The sequence below is a fragment of the Bos indicus x Bos taurus genome, chromosome 3, assembly GCF_003369695.1.
Source record: "Bos indicus x Bos taurus breed Angus x Brahman F1 hybrid chromosome 3, Bos_hybrid_MaternalHap_v2.0, whole genome shotgun sequence".
NCBI lineage: Eukaryota > Metazoa > Chordata > Mammalia > Artiodactyla > Bovidae > Bos > Bos indicus x Bos taurus.
In genome coordinates, this window is record NC_040078.1 from 80360378 (window position 1) to 80372859 (window position 12482).

The 12482-nt window shown below is 41.4% G+C and overlaps 1 protein-coding gene, 1 non-coding gene and 1 pseudogene across 3 annotated transcripts in view; 2 read left to right on the forward strand and 1 right to left on the reverse strand.

Annotated features, from left to right (window-relative positions):
* AK4 (adenylate kinase 4) overlaps window positions 1-12482 on the reverse strand; it is a 96246-nt gene that overhangs the window by 73989 nt on the left and 9775 nt on the right. The window lies entirely within an intron of this gene.
* Window positions 1001-3453, forward strand: LOC113889773 (annotated as a pseudogene).
* On the forward strand, window positions 4993-5065 carry TRNAE-UUC. The gene has a single exon. It is a non-coding gene; the product is annotated as a tRNA-Glu (tRNA).

The following is a 12482-nucleotide window of genomic DNA, read 5'->3' on the forward strand; positions in this document are numbered from 1 at the left end:
GTTCATTGCTGATCTGTGTCCTGCAATATTTAGGCTGATTAATTCCATCCGGAATTTCTCCTGGAATCTTTCTAATTTGTCCCTAATTCTCAGAGGGAACCAAGAAAGCAAGATCTCTGAATGCTCACTCAAGGACAGCACTACAGAGCTGAATAGTCTGGAGTAGCTGGTGTCTGAACTTAGGTCTTCGCGCTAATCTTCAAATACTGTCAGCTTTATGAGGCTACATGAGCTACACTGCATTGCAGGACGATGTTCAGAAATACTCCCAAATAATGTATTCATTTAGGAAGTAGAATATAGAAGTAAATCCACTATAACTGTAAGCAGATAGGGTAGGAGGTCCCCGGAGAAAGAGAACCAGGAATGGCTTTCTTGACATGAGAACACATTTTGGCCTAAGAACATTTTGTGATCTAACCCTGATCAGGATGCTTGCCTTTGAACAGGTCTCAATAATAATGATCTTTAGGGAACAAAGGAATGCTAGAATAGAGAAAAGGCAGTCAAACAACAGTTCAGTGATAAAGTAAGAGTCCTAGTTACTCCTCAAAAGATACACATAATAATATATCTTTCAGTTCTGTAGGAACTAAGACCCCAACCCAGATGGAAGACAGGATAAGGATGCTGCCCTCCAGACTTCAATCAACCAAGACTTAAATTGTTGACCTTTGCCCCAATTCTAGGCTGAACTCTCCTGGCTCAAGCCCCTTCATGAATATGCATGTAGCCTTAGCTTAAACTTCCCTGATTTTGCTGTTTGGGTATGCTGCTTTGAGAAAGATCACAAAGTACTTGCTGCAAGTAATAATAAGTCCTTCACTCTACCGTACTTTGGCTTGGTTGTGTCTATTGGCTCAACATCCACCAAGAGGTGAACCTGGCTTTCTGGTAACTTAGGTGCAATGATCCTGCCACATTTAGCTAGCTGTCAGGAGGGATGGCCACTGCAGATTAAAAGGGCCATAGTGAAATCAGGCTGCAAAAGAACCTAGAAATGATATCATGGGAAGAATGGCTGGGGGAACAAGGGCTATTTTTCTTGGGGGGAAAAAAAAGACAACTTAAGTCAGAGAAGTGGTGCCTAGCAACTATTTTCAATTATCTGAAGAGCTAGTGGATTTAATTTATGTGACAACAAAAGACTGAAGTTGGATAAGTGGATGACAGTTTATAGATGACAGTTTCAAGGAGTTGGCTTTCATCTCAGTATGAGGGGGAAAAAAAAATCTTCCAACAATTAGACCTGTCCAGCAATGAAAGAGCCTGCCTCCAGAGGAGGCAAGTTGGCTGTCAGCAGCTGTAGAAGGGATCTGACACAGAATGGCCACTTGGACAGAAGGACTTAAAATCCCTTCCAATTCTAAGATGTTAAGAAATGGAACAAATAATTAAACTTAACACAATCATTGTTATGCATAGTGTTTAGCTCCTAAGAACCCTAGAAAACTGAAACAAAACTGAGTTCAATGAAAAGGTTTTGCACTTTCATCTTATTCCAAGCTGCATTCTTGATTTTTTTTTAAAGCTAAGCCAATGAAGTAATGCAAGTTGAAAGTCAATCTCCCTCTTTGAAAAACTAAATTATGTCCTGAGATGGTATTTATAGTTACCATTTAAGAAAACTGGGAAACTACTCATACATGCAATCAAAATTTTATAGCTCTCCTACAAACTACATTGGCTATTTTTACCAAGACCTATAGGGGTCATGTAGAAGAAAAATACAGAAGCATCTGTGTTAAAATTTAGGAAAACCAAGCAAAGCAAAAGTTGAATTTCAGTTATGTCAGTTACTCTGTTTATTAGAAGACCTTGAGAAAATCTAACCTATCAGATAAAGAGGTAAAGTTAAGAAAACTGTCATTTTCCTTTCACTGCTGTGGCCACAGCCATGAGTATGTTGAGGCTTCAGAAGAGGCTTGCCCCCAGGGTCCCTCTGCTGTGGCAAAATGGTCTGGTTGGACCCCAAGGAGACTAATAAAGTCACCAAGGCCAATTTCCATCAGCAGATCCAGAAGCCAATCAAAGATGGGCTGATCACCTGGAAGCCTATGACTTCTTGGACTCAATGGTGGAAAAACACCTTGGCTCGCTGGAAGGGCAGGCATATGGGCATAGATAAGTGAAAGGGTACTGCCAACGCTCGAACGCCCGAAAAGTAACCTGAAAGCAGAGGATGAGAACTGCGCTGGCTGCTCAGAAGATACCATGAATCTAGGAAGACTAACCACCACGTGTATCGCAGCCTGTACCTGAAGGTGAAGGGTAACATGCTCAAAAACAAGTGGATTATATCCACAAGCTGGATATATATCCATGGAATATATATATATATATCATGGAATATATCTACAAGGTGAAGGCAGACAAAGCTCGCAAGAAGCTTCTGGCAGACCAGGCTAAGGCCTGTAGGTCTAAGACCAAGGAAGACCTCAAGCACCAATAAGAGCAGCTTCAGGCCAAGGAGGAAATCATCAAGATTCTACCCAAGGAGGAAACGACCAAGAAATAAAGTTCTCCCCCTCTTCTCTGTACATAGTAGCCTCAGCAATTGCATAAATCACACATTCAATAAAAACAAACCTTATTCTGCCTTTAAAAAAAGAAAGAAGAAAGAAAGAAAACTGTCCTTTTAATGATGACACAATTTTTAAAAAGAAATTTTCCCTGCCTTCCAAAAGAGGTACACACATAAGTAGCTTCGTTTGGATAAGAGTGGAAACAAGGGGTTTCCCTTATGGTCCAATGGTTAAAAATCTGCCCTTGCAATGCAAGGTACGTGGGTTTGATCCCTGATCCAGATCCAGCACATCTCAGAGCAACTAAGCCCGCAGGCCGTAACTACTTTAGTCCAAGAGCTCAGGAGCCCCTGTCACACAATTAGACGCCACAACCAAAGCTTCTGAGTACCACAACAAAGACCCAATCAGCCAAATAAATAAATTTAAAAAAAAAACACAGAAATAAGACAAATTCAAAGGAAAATAGGACAACACAATTAAAACAATGAGCAAATGCTTACAACCTCTGCAGAACAGAGAATGGTTGAGTGGTGAACACACACATACACTCACACACACTCACACACACACCCAAACACATCCCCTAAACACCACTGGATTATGTCACTGATTCCATTCAAAGCACCACATTCACTGAGGAAGATTTTAAATGAAATGAAAATATATAACTCCAGAGAGGAGAACAAACCAGAGACTCCTCTTATTTGCCAGGTATTTGACATAAATAACCTCCTCTGACCCTCCCCAAAGCCCTGTGAAATAGGATTCTTACAAAGGAGGAAATCAGGTTCATTAACTTCCCCCAAATTTACAAAGTCAGTAAGACGTTGAGCCCGAGGTATGCATGACTCCAAAGCTCAACAGTATTTCCACTATGCCATGGGGCCAGCTTCAGTGCCAGCCACTTGCTACACCAAACCCACAAGGGTTCATGTCAACTGGAACTTCCCACAGGTATGGACTGCACCCCTCTGTTAAATGGGACCGCTGTCCCTGACAATCGCTGGTTTCAAACTTCAAAGGGCTGCATTTGGATCTGGCCTTGCCCACCATTCCCATACAGTCACATCTAATGTCACCACTTCAACTTCTCCCAAACACTTCTTCCCACTATTTCTAAACTACTTCTAAACTTCCCACTATGGTCTAAACCGTGGTGACACGACCCTGGCTGTGCTCCACTTCCTTCCCACCAGTCCACTGGTCACAGTCACACCACTAAAGGAATTTGAGGAAGGCACTCCCCATAGTTTTCCTATTTACAAACTCCATCTGGGATTATACAGACAGCCCATCTCCCGCCTCCACCAGGAATATTTCCAGCCTATTGCCTATAATCCCCAACTCTAGGTTTTAATCAAAATACCCTTAATTTTAGTCACCTACTCCCAGACATGATCCTTCAAAAACACCCTTCTCAGGACTTCCCTGGAGGTCTAGTGGTTAAGACTCTGCTCTTCCAATGGAGGGGATATGGGTTCAATTCCCCATCAGGGAACTAACATCCCACATGCTGCATGGTGTGATGAAAAACTGAAAAGTTAAACAAAACACCCTGCTCCCATTTTTCCACCTGCCAGTACCTAACCCATCTGTAAAGGCCCAGCTGTAATGCCATCTCTCCCATAGCTTTCAGTTACTCTGTCATCCCAAAGTGTAACAAACAACTATTACACACTGCCTGTGTTAGATACTGGTGATAAAAAAATGAACTCCCTCCACTGTTCTTATAATAAAATTTTCATGCCTTTTTATAGTATTCAGTATAATCTCCCTGATAAAACAATTAATTGGCTGTATGTTTTACCTTGTGAATTTCTTAAAGGTGGAGACCATTTTTTTATTCCTAATAACAAGATGCCATTGGAATATCTTGATTTAACAAGTGCTTGCTGCTGCTGCTACTGCTGCTGCTAAGTCGCTTCAGTCGTGTCCGACTCTGTGCGACCCCATAGACGGCAACCCACGAGGCTCCCCCATCCCTGGGATTCTCCAGGCAAGAACACTGGAGTGGGTTGCCATTTCCTTCTCCAATGCAGGAAAGTGAAAAGTGAAAGTGAAGACGGCAGCCCACCAGGCTCCTCCATCCATGGAATTTTCCAGGCAAGAGTAGTGGAATGGGGTGCCATTGCCTTCTCCATAACAAGTGCTTACTGAAGTTTAAAGTCTAACCATTTGTCTGATACCATAACAACCTCTTAACTGACCTTGGAAGTTTCACTCTAGAACCATCCAAGCCAGTTTACAAACAGCCTGAATGACCTATCAAAAATGTGAATCAAACTGTCAATTTCCTATTTAAAAACAATGGCTTCACCTTAGATTAGGTGAAGGTGTCTTAGCCACATCACTAAAAACACAAACAGCAAAAGAAGGAAAAAAAAAACAGATAATTGGACTTCATCAAAATTAAAAACTTTCCATAGACACCCTGAAGAGAGTAAAAAGACAATTCACAGGGAATTCCCTAGTGGTCCAGTGGTTAGAACTCGGCACTTTCACTGCCAAGGGCCCAGGTTCAATCCCTGGTTGAGGAACTAAAGTCCCACAAGCCGTGCAACATGGTCAAAAAAATATAAACAGACAATTCACAGACTGGGAGACAATATATGCAAATTATATATCTAATAAGGGACTTATATCCAAAATATATAAAGAATTCAACAATAAAGGACAAATGAGCCAATCTTAAAACAGTCAAAGGATTTAAATAGACATTTCTCTCCAAAGAAAACATACAAATGGTCAAAAGGACACGGGAAAAAAATGTTCGACATCATTAGTCCTTCAGTTCAGTTGCTCAATCATATCCGACTCTGCGACTCTATGAATCGCAGCACGCCAGGCCTCCCTGTCCATCACCAACTCCCGGAGTTCACCCAACTCATGTGCATCAAGTCGGTGATGCCATCTAGCCATCTCATCCTCTGTCATCTCCTGCCCCCAATCCCTCCCAGCATCAGGGTCTTTTCCATCCCAGCATCAGGGTCTTTTCCAATGAGTCAATTCTTCGCACAAGGTGGTCAAAGTATTGGAGTTTCAGCCTCAGCATCAGTCCTTCCAATGAACAGGACTGGTCTCCTTTAGGATGGACTGCTTGGATCTCCTTGCAGTCCAAGGGACTCTCAAGAGTCTTCTCCAACACCACAGTTCAAAACCATCAAGCCTTCAGCACTCAGCTTTCTTTATAGTCCAACTCTCACATCCATACATGACTACTGGAAAAACCATAGCCTTGACTAGATGGACCTTTGTTGGCAAAGTAATATCTCTGCTTTTGAACATGCTATCTAGGTTGGTCATAACTTTCCTTCCAAGGAGTAAGCATCTTTTAATTTCATGGCTGCAGTCACCATCTGCAGTGATTTTGGAGCCCTCAAAAATAAAGTCTGACACCGTTTCCACTGTTTCCCCATCTATTTCCCATGAAGTGATGGGACCAGATACCATGATCTTCGTTTTCTGAATGTTGAGCTTTAAGCCAACTTTTTCACTCTCCACTTTCACTTTCATCAAGAGGCTTTTTAGTTCCTCTTCACTTTCTGCCATAAGGGTGGTGTCATCTGCATATCTGAAGTTATTGATATTTCTCCCGGCAATCTTGATTCCAGCTTGTGCTTCTTCCAGCCCAGCATTTCTCATGATGTACTCTGCATACAAGTTAAATAAGCAGGGTGACAATATACAGCCTTGACGTACTCCTTTTCCTATTTGGAACCAGTCTGTTGTTCCATGTCCAGTTCTAACTGTTGCTTCTGACCTGCATATAGGTTTCTCAAGAGGCAGGTCAGGTGGTCTGATATTCCCATCTTTTTCAGAATTTTCCACAGTTTCTTGTGATCCACACAGTCAAAGGCTTTGGCATAGTCAATAAAGGAGAAATAGATGTTTTTCTGGAACTCTCTTGCTTTTTCGATGATCCAGTGGATGTTGGCAATTTGATCTCTGGTTCCTCTGCCTTTTCTAAAACCAACTTGAACATCTGGAAGTTCACGGTTCATGTATTGCTGAAGCCTGGCTTGAAGAATTTTGAGCATTACTTTACTAGCATGTGAGATGAGTGCAATTGTGCGGTAGTTTGAGCATTCTTTGGCATTGCCTGTTTTTAGGGAAATGCAATTCAAAACCACAATGAGATACCACTTCACACCCACTGGGGAGGCTAAAAGAAAAAGACAATAACGAGACTTGACAAGGAAACAGTCATTGGAAAACTCATTCTTTGGTGATGGGTATGTGTAAATGATGAAGCTGCTTTAGAAAATAGTTTGGCAGTTCCTCTAAATGTTAAACAGTGTTACCACATGACTTAGCAATTTGACTTCTAGGTATACACCCAAGGGAGATGAAAACATGTCCACACAAAAATGTGTATAGTGATGTTCATAGCAGGAAATGACCCAAGTGTCCATCAAAGAATGAAAAAATAAAGTGTGGTATAGCCATCTAATAGAGTACTATTAGGCAAAAGAAATGAAGTACTGACACATATTACCATATAGTTGAATCTCAAAAGCATGCAAAGTTAAAACAGTCAGCTGCAAAAGAAAATTATGTATTATATGAGTCAACTTATATGAAAGATCAAAAAAGGCAAATCCATATAAACAAAAAGTAGGTTAGTGATTACTAGGAGCTAGAGGGAGGAGGGGAATGGGGAATGACTGCTAATAGGTGCAGGGTTGCTTTCTGGGGTAGTGAAAATGTTTTGTAATTATATAGTGGTTGCACAGGGCTTCCCAGGTGGCCCAGTGGTATAGAATCCACTTGCCAAAGCAGGAAGATGCAGGACACCGGGTGGGAAAGATCCCCTGGAGGGGGAAACAGCAACCCACTCCAGTATTCTGGTCTGGATAATCCCATGGACAGAGTATCCTGGCAGGCTACAGTCCATGGGGTCGCAAAGGGTCAGACACAACTGAGCATACATGCATGATGGTTGCAGAACTCTATTAAAAAAAAGCACTGACTTATGCACTATAAAAGGATAAACTTTACTATATGAAAGCTATATCTCAATAAAGCTAAAAAAAAAAAAAAAAACCTCCATTACCTTGCATCCAGTTATAATGAAGTCCTAATTTCTGGCCACCCTACACCTTTCCAGCCACTTCTGCCGTCTCCTCTGCACTCATGATACTCCTGAGACACCTGTCTCCTCTCTTCTCCACTGATGGAAAGCTCACTCCTATATTACAATTTGTCACATGTTCATCCTTCTGCCCAAGTCTTCACATACCTGGCTGCCACGCTCACGTTCAGAGCTCAGCTTATACATCATCTGTTCAGACAGGCCTCCTCCGACTTCACATTCTGAAGTCGTCTTCCCAGTCACTCTGTCACTGCACTATTATATTTGCTTCATAGTACTTACATAACAAATAAGGTGTACAGTTATCTCAGTTGTTTTTCTTTCCTGCCCTAGTAGGATTTCAAAACTTCTGTTGAGCTAAACTAAAGCTAATGAATGTACTCTTCAGATGGTGAAAGACTGTAACTTAAGTTATGAAATGGATCATCTTACAGGGAGGTGATCATGAATGCCGTGTTAGAGGTACAGATGGGTATGGGAGAAATTCCAGATTAGAAAATGACATATAGCTACAACAGCTGTGGAAAAGCTTCATAGAAATGATGGGGCTGCAAACAGACTATGAGAGATTAACTGAAGTGTGAAAAGCATTATGGGAGAAAGGGAGAAAGTTATATCTGAATAACACCCTCCCTCAACGATGTTCATGACCTCAACACTTCACCCACATACACCCACCATGACTCATGAGAATGTAACATGGAACCTCGACCTTGAATCCTTGACAGTAAACGCCTCAAAGACACTTGTGCATACCTCCCCCTACCTAACTCAGGCACAGAAACATTTTTTAAGGGACTATAATAAGTTAAAAAGTACAAGTATTATTCCAGAAGTCTTACCATTATGATGAGAAACAATTTCTGCCTACTCACAAATACATATGGTTTCTATTTTAGACCTCTTTTGGCCCATTTTTATGGGAGAAAAGAGGAAGTCGGTGTTTCCTATTTTAGAATTTTTTTTATGTTTTAGGGACAGAGTGGTAACAGCAACAAACCATGTATCTCCAGCTCACCATTAAAGGGTCTGCTCAATCTCAGTGGACTTGTGGAGAGCTAAGCTGCAGATTCCCTGCCACTCCTGCCCAATGTGACATTTCTAAGACAAAGTAGATATTCACTAGCTACTGGAGCACCTGCAAGGCAGCAGGACACAATGGAAAGTTTAAACCCCAGCCATGCAGTCTCAAGTTTGAATGCTAGCTTCTCTATTTGACTGTCTGATGTAAGGCAAGTAGCTCAACCTATCTGATGCCATTTCTTTATTTATAAAAGGAGATATTACTTACAACTGCTCCAGATTTGTGTGTGGACTAGACAATGTGCATGGGCTTCCCTGGTGGCTCAGACAGTAAAGAATCTGTCTGTAATACAGGACCTGGGTTTGATCCCTGGGTTGGGAAGATCCCCTGGAGGAGGGCAGGGCAACCCACTCCAGCATTCTTGCCTGGAGAATCCCATGGACGGAGGAGCCTGGCGGGCTACAGTCCATGGGGTCTCGAAGAGTCAGACATGACTGAGCAACTGAGCGTGCTGCACAGAGAATGTGCGTGCTTGACCCACTGCAAATGTCAGTTACAATGATCAAGTCACAAGAATTACAAAGTGCCAGGCTCACAGGTTGCTGGTCAATTAAAAATGCTTTAGAATGGAAAACAGTTGATTTCTAGCTTCTTGGGAATTTGATGAGCAGGAGTGACTTTGCATTATTTCAATACTATCAGGCTCTCTGGCCAAGGAAGAGATGCTTGCTGCCAGACCTGTCGTTTAACCAGTACAAGAACCCTTGGAACTTGGAAGTGAGGCTGTTAAAATATAACATCAGCCATCTAATTGGGACTGCATGAAGGTCTACAAATGAGACCTTTTGTACTATGTCTTAAAGGCCAATCAGAACCAAACATCAAGTGATGGAGGGGAAAAGGCAGAGTAATCTAAAGCCTCTATTACCTGATTTAAAATATATTTTAAAAATATATATTTGTACATATATCTAGTTCACTAAAAAGACAATACACAGTTGATATATCTGATTCACTGTGAAAGCATGCTAAAACTTAAAAAAAAAAAAAAAAAAAAAAACAATTTCCAAGTCTTAAGTCTTTTCACAACATGGACCACACACAGTGCTAAAGAGAAGACTAGCATAATATGAAATGATTTAATAATTTACTTGGTAGATTGTTAAATGTGCAATTCTTCATGCCCTTCAATAATGATTGTATTTATAGCTAATCGTCTAGAGCCAATTTACTCTAGTTTCAAGATCAGTTGCCGTCACTGACCCAGGAATTGAGTTTCAGGAAGTTAGAAACAGAAGATTAAAAGTTTCCTGGTACCATATGTGTATGGATCTTAAAGGTAAGCACAGTAATGGAAACTGGAAAAGGTGATATGAAGCAAGAATAATAACCCTTTCCTTTGATAATATGTATAATTAAAAGAATATGTATAATAGAATGATAATATGCATAATAAAAAAGGGTAAAACAGGAGATTGAAAAAGCTGGCTTGAAACTCAACATTCAAAAAACAAAGATCATGGCATCTAATCCCATCACTTCATGGCAAATAGAAGTGGAAAAAGTGGAAGAAAGGACCGATTTTCTTTTCTTGAGCTCCAAAATCACTGTGAACAGTGACTGCAGCCTTGAAAAGAAAAGATGCTTGCTCCTTGGAAGGAAAGCTAGGACAAACTTAGTGTTATTAAAAAGCAGAAAAAAATAAAATAAAATAAAAAGCAGAGATATCACTTTGCCGACAAAGGTCCGTATAGTCAAAGCAATGGTTTTTCCAGCAGTCATGAATGGATGTGAGAGTTTGACCATAAAGAAGGCTGAGCGCTGAAGAATTGGTGCTTTCAAATTGTGGTGTTGGAGAAGACCCTTGAAAGTCCCTTGGACTGCAAGGAGATCAAACCAATTAATCTTACAGGAACTCAATCCTGAATATTCATTGAAAGGACTGATGCTGAAGCTTCAATACTTTGACCACCTGATGTGAAGAGTAGACTTGCTAGAAAAGACCCTGAGCTGGGAAAGATTGAAAGCAAAAGGACAAGGGGGCAGCAGAGGATGAGATGGTTAGACAGCATCACTGACTCAATGAACATGAATTTGAGCAAACTGCAGGAGACAGTGAAGGACAAGGAAGCCTGGTGTGCTGCAGTCCATGGGGTCACAAAGAGTTGGACATGACTTAGCGGCTGAACAACAATATTTACAGGGTGAATGAGGTCTAAAATGATAATATACAAGGTGTGATCAAGTCACAAAAGCAAGGATCCCATGGACTTCAAATAAGCCCTGGAGGAGGAATTCCAGGTATTCCATGTAAACATCCACCTCTCCTCACCTCTTAGTTAAACTGACTTGTCAAAATTCAGCTCAGAAATATCCTCCGAAAAGCTTTCCTTAACTCCATGCAAGCATGATAAGTTGATTCAGTCATGTATGACTCTGTGCAATCCCACAGACTGTAGCTTCCCAGGCTCCTCTGTCCATGGAATTCTCCAGGCAAAAACAGTGGAGTGGGATGTCGTTTCTTCCTCCAGAGGATCTTCCTGACCCAGGGGTTGAACCCAGGTCTTCAGCACGGCAGACAGATTCTTTACCATCTGAGCTACCAAGGAAGCCCCCTTTAACACCATATGTGTGTGTGTTAGTCGCTCAGTTGTGTCCAACTCTTTGCGACCCCACAGGGTGTTGCCCACCAGGCTCCTCCATCCACGTGATTTTCCAGGCAAGAGTGCTGGAATGGGTTGCCATTTCCTTCTACACTTTAACAGCATACACAAAAATAAACTCAAAATGGATTAAAGAACTAAATGTAAGACCAGATACTATAAAGCTCTTATGGCTGAACACGAGTCTCTTATGTCTCCTGCAATGGCAGGCGGGTTCTTTACCACTAGTGCCACCTAGGAAGCCTCTTCCTTTAACCCCATTTCCTCCTAAATGCTGGGTAGGCTGCCTCTTCCCTATGTGCCCAGGACCTACAAACACACACCTTGCAGCCTTTCATCCACTGCATACTTGTTTGCCTCACTGCCTCTCCCAATAAATTTACAGCTCCTTCAGGAAACAGACCTTGACTCACCTCTTTGTATCCCATAAGCCAGTACTGCCTGGCACTCAAGCCTTTGTTGAAAGATATAATCAAGGGACAGTCAGCAAAGCGTATTTTTGTATACTGAAAGACTGCAAATAACCCACAGGCAACTGGTTAAATCACCATTCTCAAAGTGTGGTCCAAGGATCTCTGAGGGTCCATAAGACCTTTCCCAGTGTCTGTGAATCCCCTCTTTCTCTAACCACATATTTGTGTAAAGCCAGATTCTCTTCCAATACTTTCATCTGACAACACGGCAAACTGAGTAAGAAACCAGATGTGAGAATCTAGCTTTCTTCTATTAAACCAAACATTACAGAGATTTGCAAATATGCTACTCTTCTTTGGAGTTTGTTCTAGAAAACAGTTCTTTTTTAATAGAAATAGGTTAACATGGGTTTATTACTCTTGTGTGTGTTAGTCACTCAATTGTGTCTGACTCTTCAAGACCCCATGGACTGTAGCTCACCAGGCTCCTCTGTCCTAAGGGATTCTCCAGGCAAGAATACTGTAGTTGGTTGCCATTTCCTTCTCCAGGAGATCTTCCTGACCCAGGGATCAAACCCAGGTCTCCTGCATTGCAGGCAGATTCTTTTACCATCTGAGACCAGAGAAGCCCAGTTACTCTTACTTTTAACAAATTAATAAATATTTTTAAACTTTCTTAGTTTTGATTTCTAGTACAGTTAATAACTATAGGTAGAACCTGTATAAACAAAGACTCTTTGGGGTTCTCAATGTCTTTTAAAT